The sequence below is a fragment of the Monodon monoceros genome, unplaced genomic scaffold (assembly GCF_005190385.1).
Source record: "Monodon monoceros isolate NGI ecotype Baffin Bay Population unplaced genomic scaffold, NGI_Narwhal_1 Super_Scaffold_1, whole genome shotgun sequence".
Lineage (NCBI taxonomy): Eukaryota > Metazoa > Chordata > Mammalia > Artiodactyla > Monodontidae > Monodon > Monodon monoceros.
In genome coordinates this window covers 81,676,750-81,690,660 of record NW_021703765.1, presented here as the reverse complement: position 1 = coordinate 81,690,660, position 13,911 = coordinate 81,676,750, and the positions used below count along the sequence as shown (strand labels likewise).

General features: G+C 49.4%; 1 long non-coding RNA gene across 2 annotated transcripts; it reads left to right on the top strand.

Annotated features, from left to right (window-relative positions):
• The first annotated feature begins 3,031 nt into the window (after positions 1 to 3,031).
• On the top strand, positions 3,032 to 13,472 carry LOC114893188. 2 transcript variants are annotated; one of them, XR_003792845.1, is made up of 3 exons: positions 3,032 to 3,139; positions 7,356 to 7,538; positions 10,277 to 13,472. It is a non-coding gene; the product is annotated as an uncharacterized LOC114893188 (long non-coding RNA). The 2 variants fall into 2 exon arrangements; XR_003792846.1 differs by lacking the exon at positions 3,032 to 3,139 and adding an exon at positions 4,218 to 4,273.
• The last annotated feature ends 439 nt before the right edge of the window (positions 13,473 to 13,911 follow it).

Genomic DNA, 13,911 nt, shown 5'->3' with positions numbered 1-13,911 from the left:
TGTGCCCGCCGCTGTGTGAGCTCATCCGAATCCCCTTCTATTGTCTGAGCCTCATACCAGGAGACGTCCTCTGAGGGCCCTGGCATCATCGCTCGGTGATTTATGGCGCCAGCTGCCCAGCCGATTGAGGCCGACCCAGTTGGAGGCTTGCTGCGCTCAGGAGAGATGGTGGAGAAAGGTCTGGTCGGTTTGTTTTATTCCCAGAGGCAACAAATCTGACAAGTGAAGATTTTCAGAAGCTTCAACCAGACAGTGCATTACATTTTCTGCTGCTGTGTCCTTAGAGGAAAACCTGGCTGGCTGCAGATGCCTCACGGGCAGCTCAAGCTGATCGTGTTTAAAATCGACCTCAGACCTGCTCCTGCTGCCGTCTGCCCATCTCTGCGGACGCTAACTTCATCTTCTGGTTGCTGGGCTAAAATCCTCAGTCATCCCCGACTCCTCTTTTTGCCAAGTGCCAGCAGCCTGAGGCTCTCATTCCCGGTTTCCAATTCATTAAGAAATCCTGTTGCTTTTCTGTTCACAATAGATCCAGAGTCTGATCACTTTACCTAACCTCCACTGCCCTCACCCAGGTCTCAGCCTGGACTGACCCCACTGAGTCCATTCCCCACATGGCAGCCAGAGGGATCCTCTTAAGACCTGCTCCTCTGCTCTAGAGCCTTCCATGGCTCCCACTTCCCTCAGAGTAAAAATCAAAGTTCTCACTGTGGTCTCAAAGCTCTGTATGCTCTCACCTCCTGTGATGAGAAAAACAACTTTTTTCTTTCTGAGTTGCTGCCCAGACAATTTATGGTTTGATAACCCTGCTCACATCCAGAGTCTGGATATTTAGATAAGGCCTTGAGTTTAGGCTGCCCGCCACGAGTTCCCACTTTGATCTTCCCGGGGCACATTTTAAAATAACCACTTAGAGTTAAGCTCGCAAAAAGTTAGCGATCTCTGTCCCAACCACCGTGTAAGTCATCAGTGCCCGCTACCCTGCTTTCTGTCTTTTCCTGGCTGGTGACCTGGGGCAGAAGACTGCCCTTCTCTCCCCAACTCATTATGTGCCCTCATTTCTGGGATGTGTAAGGAATAAATCTTGTGACTCTGCTTCCTTTGTAGGGGTGTATTGAAACTGCATCTTCCGTGAGAACAACCCCGTGGGTTTCACTTCCCTAAAATGGGAGCTTGGATGCTGAGGGAGCCACCTGTCTCTGACCCCCGTTTTGGGTGGCTTGTGCACATTTTTTTTTTCTTTTTTAAGCCACACTGCACAGCTTGCGGAGCTTGCAGGATCTTAGTTCCCTGACCAAGGATCGAATCCAGGCCCCCAGCAGTGAAAGCACCAAGTCCTAACCACTGGGCAGCCAGGGAATTCCCAATCTACGCATTCTTTTTTTTTTTTTTTTGGCTGTGCAGCATGCGAGATCTTAGTTCCCTAACCAGGGACTGAACCCGCCCCCTGCAGGGGAAGCGTGGATTCTTAACCACTAGACCACCAGGGAAGAAGTCCCAGTCTGTACATTCTTAATGCAACATACCAGCTCAGGCTTCTCAGCACACGCCCCCATGCCCTTTCTGCCTTCGTTTCCCAATACTGACCCCTTCGCTGACTCAGCACGAGCCACACTGGCCTCCTAATAGTTCCTGAAATTTTCCAGGCACATTCCAGCCTCCGGGCCTTTGCACTGGCTGTGCCGTCTTCCTCTTTTAGGTGAACCGACCCCTTCTCGGTGGTGACGCCTCTGATACTCTACTTAAAATTGCACCTCCTGGGTTCCCTGCCCTGTTTTATGTTTTGTCCTTAACACTTACCAATATCTGACATAGTGCACGGGGGAGATTAATAGAATGGGTCTCAGTAGAGCACTTGAAGCAGTGCCTGCAGATGCAAAAGACTACGTAAGTGTAAGCCAGCATTGGGTTTAAGTTATATGTAGTGAGAAGAAGAGGGGAAAAGCACATCTACTCCATCTTCTGGGAAGCACCAGTCCTGCCACTACTGTGGTTTAAAAGCAGAGACCTCTAAGAGTTGCTCTGAGCTGCACATGACTTGTTAACAAAATACAGGTTCTGTCAAGATCCAAGTTGACAGTTATTAACTTCAGTTCTGCCACTGTCTTTTCTATTTTAGAGGCAGCATATATGCTCTGTTTAAGGTCCTGGACATTGTCACCAGCCCTTAGAGCTGCCAGATTCTGAGTGTTGTGCCCACCGGGCCATCAGCCGCAGTGCCCTGGGGGCTGGTGTTCATAGCATGCTGCCTGTACCCACGCTCCGCCACCAGCCTCCCCACCCTTCTCTGCCTCTGCAAGCAAACTTCTCCTCGCAGGACCTTTGCACCTGCTGAGCCCTCCTCCCAGGATGCTTTTCTCTTCCCTCTTCACAAGGGCATTACCACGCATCTCTCAAGGTTCAGCTCCATCATCGATGGTTTCCTTAGGAGCTTTCCCTCAGCCCCCAAGGCTAGGTCAGGTCCCGTATTATAGGCGTCCCTAGCACAAGCGCCTCTTGTTTGCAACGCTAAGCACAGCTGACATTCATGCACGCGGTACATTGTTTTGTGACCTCCTCCCCCTACACACCCTGTGAGGACCACCAGGGCAGTGACTTATCTGTTTTTGTTGACAAGGGTTTCTCCAGCACTCCACGGTGCCGGTTCCACAGTGCTGGCTGGCAGGCGCTCAGTAAATATTTGCGGAATGTATGAATAAGTGGCCCACACTCAGTGTCTAAGAAACAATGGCTTCCTCAAGCAAACAGCACAGAGTCTGGCACAGAGGATGTGCGAGCAACATATTTTGGCCTTGGCTTCGTTCCTCACCCTCTACGCCTTTCCACCTCCTCCCACTGCCCAGCTCCTCCCACTCTTCTAGCTCCTCCCACTGCCCAGCTCCTCCCACTCTTCTAGCTCCTCCCACTGCCCAGCTCCTCCCACTCTGGGGGCGGAGTTTGCTTTTCCACAGCTTGATTTTGGCTTTAACCACGTGGCATAGCCCTTGCTGGGTTTTACTTGTGCTTCTGCTCCTCTTCCATCCCCACGAAGAGAGGATGCTGGTCCCAGAGAGGATGAGAGAGCTGAGCCTCTGAGCCGCTCCATCACCCAACCTGCAGCGGCAAAACCCGTCCAGGTGACGCCTCCAGAGACTGCCAGGTGAGCCAGCCTAGAGCAGTGGCTCCCGGCCACCCTGTACCCAGCTAAATCGATGCTCATTGTGTTATGCGCTGAGCTTCTGTGATTGTTTGCCGAGCAGCTTGTAGTAGGTGTTCAATAAAGCTTTGTTGCATATTTGAACATACAGCCACAGGCAATGAAAGGTATCCTGATAAAGAACCCATCAGGGACGTAGTAGGTGCTTAACACGCGATGTTCCCTTCTCCCCACGTCTTCTTCTCTAAACACCAGTAGGTCATGGAGGGCCATATTTGGAACATCTTGGCAATCTTTACACTGTTAACACTTGACTATTAATTAGGACAAGGGACCTGGATTCCACCAGCCACCTGACTGCCCTGTCAAACAGGGCATATCTATCTTTCTCGATTTCTGGTGCAGCAAAGTCTCTTGTCCCCCTAGTGAAGGAGCCCACGTCTGGCCAGAAGTCACTCCACAGCCCCAGACAGGGGTGGCTGCCTGTCTCTCTGCAAAAAACTGGAAACTCTCTCTTTATCCAACTCGGCTTCTGCTATTTACTATAAATAATCAAATAAGATCTTCTCCCTTCCTCCCCTCCCCCCCCTTTCACATGCAAAAGCCATAATTATTTCAATGCAACATCCTGTCACCAGTCCTTTCAAAGGAGACACAATTAGTGCTGTCTGGGGACCCAATATTTCATGTTTGTACACAGTGATTATTTCAGCAAAGAAAGTCGAGAATGAAACCTGGAGCTGTGTGTATCTTTGAGACACCCCTGCTTGCTCTCCGCCACCCAGAAATGAGACTTCCCAGGCCAGGCCCCGGGCCCTGTGATTCCCTTCCCCTTCCCCCTGTGTGCTCTGTGCTCACGGCTTCAGTTGGTAACCCCTTGGTGAGGTCACGGGGCCGCGCCCCTGAGATCAGAGTCTGGGTCAGGCGTGCTGACTGTGGATTTAATAAGACACGGTTCGCTTCCGGCAGGCGGGGCCTGGGGACAGGTCCCAGGGAGCAGAGGCCTGCTGTTCCTGGCCGTTCCTGGCCATTAGCTCTCAAACTAGATTTTCCACAGGCTTCAGAAGGACTTTTGGACGCTGGGGACAGGCTGGTGCCGCATCGGCTTTACACTTAGACAGGCCGAGCCTGCCGCAGGTAAAGAAGGGGATGGGGGCACTTCCCTGGTGGTCCAATAGTTAAGAATCCGCCTTCCAACGCAGGGGACATGGGTTTGATCCCTGGTGGGGGAACTAAGATCCCACATGCCCTGGGGCAACTAAGCCCACGCCGCAACTACTGAGCCCACATGCTCTGGAGCCCGTGCCACAACTAGAGAGAAGCCCAGGCGCCGCAACGAAAGATCCCGCATGCCACAACGAAGATCCTGTGAGCCGCAACTAAGACCCGATGCAGCCAAATAAATAAATAAATGTTAAAAAAAAAAGAAGGGGATGGGGAGGTGGACGCCCAGGGCTGTGGTCTGAGTCCCCATGTGGCCCCTGCTCCTACAGAATCTTGGCCAAATCAGGGCACTTCTCTGCACCTCTGTCCCCTTTTCTCTGAAACAAGAGATTTCAACTCCTTCTCTTCAAAGTCGCGGATGCCAGTGGCCTCATGCAAGTTTCACCCTCTCAGCAAGGCCTCCCCGGATCACCTTATAATTGCAACCCGAGAGAGAGGGATACTTAACAGGAGTGATTTACTGGGGCTGAAGGCAGCAGAGAGAGGCAGGATGGAGCACGGGAAAAGCACAGGAAAAGTAAGCATGTGGTCTCAGCCTGGTTCCGTGCAGGGCTCTGGGCTCTGGAGCGTAAATTGCACCAAGGTCATTCCTGTCTTCAGCCAGGCGGGTCAGGGTTTGTGCGTGTGTGTTTTATATATATAATGTTTTTTTTTTTGCTTTATTTTTTATTGTAGTAAATGTACCTGCTATAGACAATGGTGCTTCCCCTACAAAATTCATACATTGGAATCATACAGTATTTGTCCTTTTCCCTCTGGCTGACTTAGCATCACGTTTTTGAGGTTTATCCATGCCGTAGCATGTATCAGTACTTCATTCCTTTTTTTCCCCCCCCAAATACACTCTCTCTCTCTATTTTTTTTAATAGACTTTATTTTTTAGGTTCACAGCAGCTTCGTTACTTTTTATGGCCAAACAATATTCTATTGTATATGTAAACCATATTTTGTTCATCCGTTGATGGACTCGTGGGTTACTTCCACCTTTCAGCCATTGTGAATAGTGCTGCTGTGAACATGAGTGTGTAAGTATTTGTTCACATCCCTGCTTGCAGGGGCGGGGGGGATGTCTGTTGTCCCCACTGCCATGTCAGTCATTGGTCATATTGCCAAGCTGAGAGAGAACTTCATGGTCAAAGTTAAGAATTTTTATTGAGGAACAATATACAGGAAGGTGCACAAATCTTAAATGTGAAGCTAGATGGATTTTGCACATTTACGCCAAGGTTATTAGAACCCTCATCCAGACGTGGGAGATTTTGATCACCGCAGAAGTTGCCCTCATGCGCGGCGGAACCCACCCCTCCCTCCCAGGGGTCACTATTGTTGGGAGCTGCATCACCGTGGATTCCTTCTACCCATTCCCAAACCTCACTTCAATGAAACGACAGTGTATGAGCTCCTAACAGACACGGTGTCTGGCTTCTTCCGCTTTCCGTTGGTGGCGAGAGTCGTTCATGTTGACGTGTAAACCAACTGTTTGTTCTTTTTAAATTTCTGTGCAGTTTTCAGTTGTATGAATAAATCACAATTTATTTTTCATTCTAGTGCTGATGGACGTTTGGGTTGTTTTCCGTTTGGGGCTATTTCAGAGAAAGCTGCCGTGGATGTTTTCGTCTATGTCTTTTGATGGTCGTTTGTACTCATTTTTCTTGGGAGCATGTCTGGAAGTGGGATTACTGAATCATAGACTAGGCATGGCCTTAGCTCTAGTAGCTACTGACAGTTTTCCAAAGTAGCGGTCCCAGTTTTCACTGCCATCTGTAAGGTCTGGGAGTTCCGGTTGCTCTACTTATCAACACTTGGAATGCCAATCAAAGGTACATATTTTTGATATGACATGGCCCCCAAACATTGTTCAGTGCGTATCCAATCAGAGTCCAATCAGGAAAACAGAAATCACCCTAGGTGTTTCAGCAAAAGGAGTTTAATGCAGGGATTTGGTCACACAGGTGATGGAAGAGCTGAGAAGCCCAGTGGTCAGTAACAGCAGGAAGCCACTGCCGTTGCTAAACTAGAGGGACAGATGGAGGAGGTGGTGGTACCCAAACTAGGAGCTTGGGTCATCCAGGGGAACCAGAGCCCTGGCAGGGCTGTCTGGCAAGAGCTAGAGATACAGTAGACATGCAGCAGAGATGCAGCCACTACTGGAGAAAACCACCAAAGGAGGGAATTCCCTGGCAGTCCAGTGGTTAGGACACCTGCTTCCATTGCAGGGGGCATGGGTTCAATCCCTGGTCGGGGAACTAACATCCCGTAAGCTGCGTGGCAAAACAAACAAACAAACAAAAAAAAAACAAAGAAGAAAGAAGGGGAGAAATACCCTGAATACACTGGGTGCTCTCTTCCTCCCGCCCTCCAGTTCCAACCAGTGCCTCCCATTGGCTGACACTGGGTGGAAGCCAGCTGATTGGACAGCCCAGCAAATAAAGGTCGCAGACAAGCGTAGGGCAAGCAGGCAATGACCTGCACACACAACAGAGGAACCACTCGCTGTGCTATACTTCCCAAGGCATGGTCTACTACTTTAGGCGTGATTTAAGGATAACTGGTTATACTAATTTTTTTTTTAACTCACTGGTTCACTTTAGAACCTAATCCACAGGTAAAGATTCTCTACTAGTATTTAAGGTCTGACTCGTTATGGGTGCCCCTGCTCTCAGGCCAAATGTCAGCGGGTCCCACTTCACAATCCCTTCCCAAGATGCCTTAGAAAACAGAGAGTTGCCCTTTTCCTTCAGGAGGGCTGAAAGGCACTGGCTAAGTAAGCGTCTGGGCCGAGAGCTGGTCAGCCTGGGTTTAATTCCCGCCTCCCCTTTGACAGCTCTGTGACCTTGGCCTTTTCTCAGCCTCTCTGAGCTTCAGTTGTAAATGAACAATAACACCACTTCCTGGGCTGTTGTGAGGATTAAATGAGCTAGTCTGAGTAAAGCAGCTTAGAACAGGCCTGGAACACAGTAAGCATTCAACAAATGCTTGTTTATTTGCTTTTCAGCTGCACCTGAGGTGAAGGGGTGCCCTCTACACCTGTCACAATTGCAGCGTGAATAAGCCCGGGCTGGCGACTTTAAGACCAGAGTACCTGGGATTAACTGAAGTAACCCTCGTGAAATGGACAAGTGGCTTAAACATCTCCCTGCAGAGAAGCGACAGATGGAGGATAATTCCAGTAATACAGGTGAGCAGTAAGAAAACAGCTGAGTAATACAAGAGGACATATGCATAAATTACAAGTTAAGAAATATTCCTATCATGGGGATTGGTGCTCAAATTTTATTTTTATTGTCACAGGGTACGATCAGAAGTGTCTGGAAGATTCTAGTTTGGCTGACCTTCGGAGGAGAGTGGGGTCACATAATCCAGCTCTCATGGGACTGGTTAGATTGTGTTCCCAACTGGTAGTGTACCGTTGGTGGTACACAGGATAATTTTAGCTGGTACACAGTTCAGCTGTTTCTTTTAATTTGAATAACTTACACATTTACTGCAACATGGACTAGAGAAAAATAAAATAGCACATATGTCTTTGGGCAATATTGGTGGAATAAAATTTCCCCAAAGACCTACATCCTCCCAACGGGCTCAGTAGTCTGACATAAATTGTAGTAAAGTGATGGCTTCAACTATGTATGAGCAAATGAATTTAAATAGTTAGAATAAGAAAGGGTTTTTTTTTTACCACACCACCTATGGTTGATGGAGACAGTCTGTGTAGGAGAAGTCTGGGTTTGGAGGCTGGGGTGTGGGGCTGGAGGAGAGGAGGCTGTGTGTGTTTGTGGGAGGAGGAGGGCTTTAGCTGGATCTGCAAACTTTTAATTCTGTAAAAAGAGAGATCTGCAGCAAACTTGGCAAAGTGTTAATATCTGTTTAATTCGCATGGTTGGAGATAGACAATCTGTTACTGCTATTAACTTTACCCTTTCTATGTTGGAAATAGTTTGCAATTTACAAGATATTGAGAAAATGAATTTGGAATAGGGATGATGTAATAGCTGCTGGAGTTCAGTTTGCTATTTGAAATATTTTTCCCTATGGCGGGTAATGCTTGATGGGTTAGAAGTATTTAAATCACATTGCCTCTACACACAAGTCCAAAATATACAAGCATGGTTGGGTCCTTCTGTCATTCCAAATGTCACCTCTGTGATCAGTGCTAAGGCCTCAGGAATACCCTCAAAAAAGATCACTTCCTTTGTACCCAAACAAGGCTACTTGGAGGCTACCCCCAAAACCTTGAAACCCTGTGACTGCTTGGACACTTTATTGTCATTATGAGTTAGGAAAACATTTGAAAGAGAACCCCAGAATGGGAGTTTAAGCAAGATAGAAGTTTACTTCTCAGAAGGAAAAATCAGGAGGGAGTCATGGCTTGCATCTCATGGTCTAACAGGGCTGCTGCAGCTCCAGCCACCACATCTGAATTCCAGCCAGTAGAAAGGAGAAGGCCAGAAGACGACCATTTCTCTTCCCTTTAAGGATCCTTCCCAGACATCAAACATATCGCTTCCACCTACATCTTGGTGGCCAGTACTGAAACAGAGCAGTATGCCTGTGTGCCTGTGGTGCAGGAAGCCATACTGAGAGTGGGAATTTGCAGCAAAGTAAGAATTTATTACACGGCACCAAGCAAGGGAGTGGGAGACAAGCCTCAGATCCACTCCAACTTGGTGTCTGAATTAAGGGTTTTTTTTTAAAAGAGGGAGAACAAAGGAGGCTGAGATTACTCATCATTGTGTGACATTTCTTAATCAGGATTCAGGGCGTCTCTGGTTTATGATTTTCTGGTCAAATGATCCACGGCTCAGCGGTCTGTGAGCTCATATTGCCCTGGAGAAACAACCTGAGTTTGTACGTTAATGATGAGATCTATAAAGAGCAATTTTAGTACATTAATGATGTTATCAACAACTGCAATTTTATCATCTGACTCTGGGTGATTCGTGTTCAGTTAACACAGGATTGAGGTCAGAGGGGACAAGAAAGGGAATAAAGTTTTGCATGGAGAGATTAATCATAAACTCAATAAGGGAACTCAGCGTTAGGGGGACTCAGTTTCAGGACTGAATTGTTCGGCCACGCCTAGCTGCAAGGGAGCCTGGAAATGTTGGCTTTATTCCCGCCAGCTGTGCGCCTAGCTAAAAGTCAGCGTTTCTCTTACTGAGGAAGAAGGGGCCATTGGATTTGGGGGGACAACTAGGACAGTCTCTGCCACTGTACTGCCAGGGTGGGGAGCACCAAGGGCCCTGGCTCGTTGCCCTCCAACCACCTCCTTTTCTCCTGGAGCTCAAGGGAGGATCTGGGGGCTGTGGCCATGAAGCTTCACTGGAGTAACTCCGCTTTGCCCACCACACTGTTGTTGGCTAGGACTGGGGCAGTATTTGGAAGGATTCATAGGGTGAAAAGGATGTGGTACTTGGGGGAGTGCGGGTGAAAGGTCCATCTGCCGGGTTCCAACTGTGCATCCTTGGAATTACTGCCTCGCTGTAAAGTGGGAATAAAAGTTGTACCAGCCCCCGAAGGTTGTCAATCCGTCTTATAGGATTTAATACTTAGGACATTAGTGGCCAAAAACTAACTTCCTTCCATCCTGTCCTCCCCTCCCCTCCGCTCTCCTCTCCTTCCCTCCCTCCTTCCAATGAAATATACATACATATGCATTTACATATATATGTAGAGGGAGCTAATCTTGAGGTGCAGCTTGATGAATTTCCCCCTGTGTGTATATAGCCAAGTAACAGCCCCCAGCTCCAGATACAGAACATTTCCAGCCCCCAGAAGGCTCCGTTGGGTCCCTTCCTTGTCGGTAGCACCCACCCTGCTGAGTGAACCACGATTCTGACTCTCTCCCCGTAGGTTAGTTTCCTGGCAGAATTTCATAGAAATGGCATCATCTAGAATGTGCTTTTTTGTGTTTAGCTTCTTCCGCTCAACATAACGTCTGTGAGATCATCCACGTTGTGTGTATCCGTGGCCCCGTTTCACAGAGGAAGAAACCCAGGCTCAGACAGACTAAGGGAAGTGGCGTCGGAGGAAAGCCCCAGCTCTCCGAGGACGTCCCATTCTTTGTTTGAGCACCGTCCCCTGATGGTCCATGCTGATCGCCAGCCCAGGCATTCCTTCCTGTGCTGGGGCTTCCTCCCACACACAGTCGATTGGGGATCATGCCATCAGCAAAGGCTCTGACCTGCTAAATCTCATCCATCAGACTGGCCATACTCCTTCCAACTGAGCTGGTAATGTGATCATGTGATCACGCCGTGGCGACTCGGTTCCCGTGGCCCGTTCGTCATCACTTCACAGGCGCTTTCTGTGGACTCGGGTCAAATCCTCTGTGTCAGCACCGTGTGTACCCTGTTGCACCCCACAGGTGACCCTGTAGAGGTTCCTGGCTGCATCTGTGCACACAGACGCGTGTCCACTTGCGCACGTGCCTCTCTCTCTGGCAGAAAATCTTTGAGGTGGAACCCAATGGGCTGGGTTTAAATCCTGACTCCACTACTTACAGGCTGTACAACTTTGCCCTAGTTACCCTCTCTGTGCCTCAGTTTCCCATCTGTAAAATGCGGATGAAGACAGAACCCACTTCTTGGAGTGTATTCATTTCCGGGGCTGCCACAACAAAGTACCATAGACTTAGTGGCTTAAAAAACTGAAATCTAATCGCTCACAGTTTTGGAGGCCAGAAATCTGAAATCAAGGCATCGGCAAGGTTGCCTTGGGGTCGCTGGGGGAGAATCTATTCCATGGCCCTCTCTGAGCTTCTGGTGGTTGCCGGCCGTCCTTGATGTTGCTTGGCTTGTAGGTGCATCACTCCAATTTCTGCCTCTGTCAACACATAACTGTCTTCCCTCTGTGTGTCTCTGTGTCCAAAGTTCCCTCTTCTTATAAGGACACCAGTCATTGGCTAAGGGCCCACCCTGATTGGTATGACCTCATCTGAACTTGGTTACATCTGCAAACCCCCTATTTCCAAATGAGGTCACATTCACGGGTTCCAGGTGGCTGTGAATTTTGGGGAGACATTAATCACCCCAAGACATGGGTTAATGTGAGTTAATCTCTGTGCCATGCTGAGAACAGCCCTGGGCACCTGCATAAGTCATGTTCCACAGTAGCATTTGTTATCATCACTGGCACACGGGAGGAATATAAATCCCACTCTCTTTTAAGTGGCTGTCGGGGAGGGAGTTCCCTGGCAGCCCAGTGGTTAAGACTCGGTGCTTTCACTGCTGGGGCCCGGGTCCAATCCCTCATCGTCGGGGATCGAAGATCCCGCAAGATGCGCGACTTGGCCGAAACAAAGAAAGAAACAAACAAAAAATGGCTTTGGGGGGGGTTCTGTTCCATGTGGCCAAATAGAACCCTGACAGGGATGTGAACCTCACCATGCCTGAGGCTGGCCAGGTTCTGGCTCTTCCCAAGGACCCTCCTCTGTCTCCAGGCCCCTCCCCCCCCCAGCATTCAGTTGCATCATTCAGCTGGGTAGGGTGCAAGCAAGCAATGAAACAGAGGAAGATTTGCTCCAATTCTGTCTTTCCAACAAGGAGAGCTTAAAGAGGCAGTTAAGCAGAACTATTTTCTCTTTATCTCCCTCTCCATCTTCCCCAGCAATGTCAGTGCGTGGAGCTGGAGGGCCCTCGAAGACAAGAAGAGCCTGTCCCCCTCGGTTGCAGGAATAGGTGAGGACTCAGAGGGGGGCAGCGGCTGGGCCAAGGTCACACAGCGAGTCGGTGGGATCACCGGCTTGGCAAACCCTGGCAGGAGAGGGGTTGGAATGGTCCACGTGGGGCCTGTGGCAGGCTGGGATACGCGGGGCCTGGCCAGAGAGCGACGTCACTGTGAAGTGGCACTGCCCAAGTGGACGACATGGACTCTGTGTATGAGGTCAGCTGAGTTTTCAAGAGAAGCTAAAATCCACCTTTATGAAGGACGCCATCTAGCAATTCAAAGTTCTAGAAAACCCAGCGTAGGCCACCCAGACTGGTCCTCGCTGAGAACAGTGTCTTCACTCAGCTCCTAGGGTGCCCGTGGTGGGCACAGCCCAAAGGGCAGATGGGGAGTAGCGTTTGGTCCTGTGTGTGCGGGGTGTGCCTGGGCTTCTCCTGGGGCCCCGCGTAGTGAGATGGGAGCTTCCTGGCCCGCCTGCATTCGTGTGCCCTCCAAAATCCCCTTCCAGCCAAGCGGTCTTCAGCAGCCTGCCATGCACAGCGTGTATGTTGTGCACTGCACAAAGGAGCCGACTGGAGAGGTGACTGGGGTGCTCTCGGGCTGTGCTCGGCTTTCTTGCTCGGCTGCTTATCCTGGAAGAAGCGTCTGATTGTTGCAGTGCATCCACCCAGGGAGTTCTCTTCTTCTAATTCTCACAGTGCTGGGTCAGTTTGGGTCCTTCAAGAAGATGCCGAGATGAGGGACTTCCCTGGCGGTCCAGTGGTTAGGACTCTGGGCTTTCACTGCCGCGAGCACAGGTTCGATCCCTGGTCGGGGAGCTAAGATCCCGCAGGCCATGCGGCACAGCAAAAAAAAAAAAAACAAAGAAAAAAGAAGATGCCAAGGTGAGATTCGATGTGCAAGTGAATCATTAGGGAAAACAGCTCTAGGAGAAAAGGAGGAGGCGGGAGAGCCTTCAGGCTGAGATGCAACTCTGGCCTCCGTGTGGAGTGAGACAGGAGGGGCTCAGGCCTCAGCACAGTTCTAAGGAAGTTTTTGTGCAGGCTGATGGGGAATCCTGGAGCCAGGGTCCCCCATCGGAAGCATCCCACATCCTGCCGGGATGGGCCTACCTTTATTTCCCTTCCTCGCTGGGTCATTGGTGGGAGAACCTGTGGGGCTCAGGGTGGGTCCAGAGCACAGCAGTGGGGCTGTCAATCAAGTCACTCACGTGCCCCACAGCAGGAGACCCCAGGGGATGACGGTCAAGGCTGTCATGGTGCTGAATCTGCTAGTGGGTGCCCTGATCTGTGAAGACACAGTTAAAAACAGCCGGCATGGTAAACCAGACAGAGAAAGACAAATATCATAGGGTACTGCTCGTATGTGGACTCTGAAAAAAGGGCACAAATGAACTTATCTACAAAACAGAAATAGAGTCACAGATGTAGAAAACAAACTTACGGTTACCAGGAGGTAAGGAGAGGGGAGGGATAATTTGGGAGACTGGGATTGACATATACACACTACTATATATAAAATAGATAACTAATAAGGGCCTACTGTATAGCACGGGGAACTCTACTCAATACTCTGTTATGGCCTATATGGGAAAAGAATCCAGAAAAGAGTGAATATATGTATATGTATAACTGGTTGACTTTGCTGTACCCGCGAAACTAACACAACATTGTAAATCAACTACACTGCAATACAACAAACAAACAAACAGCCTGTGTGCAGCCTGGGATGTCTTTGACGGCTTATATTTTAGGGTAGCCATTCAAGCAAATCTTGCATTATGGACCCTAAAAGATCTGAAATTGTTGCAGCCTAAAATATTTTTGCTCTGTTGTCTTTGAAGTCTCTCCCACCCCATGGTAGGTTTGATGCCTCATGCCCAA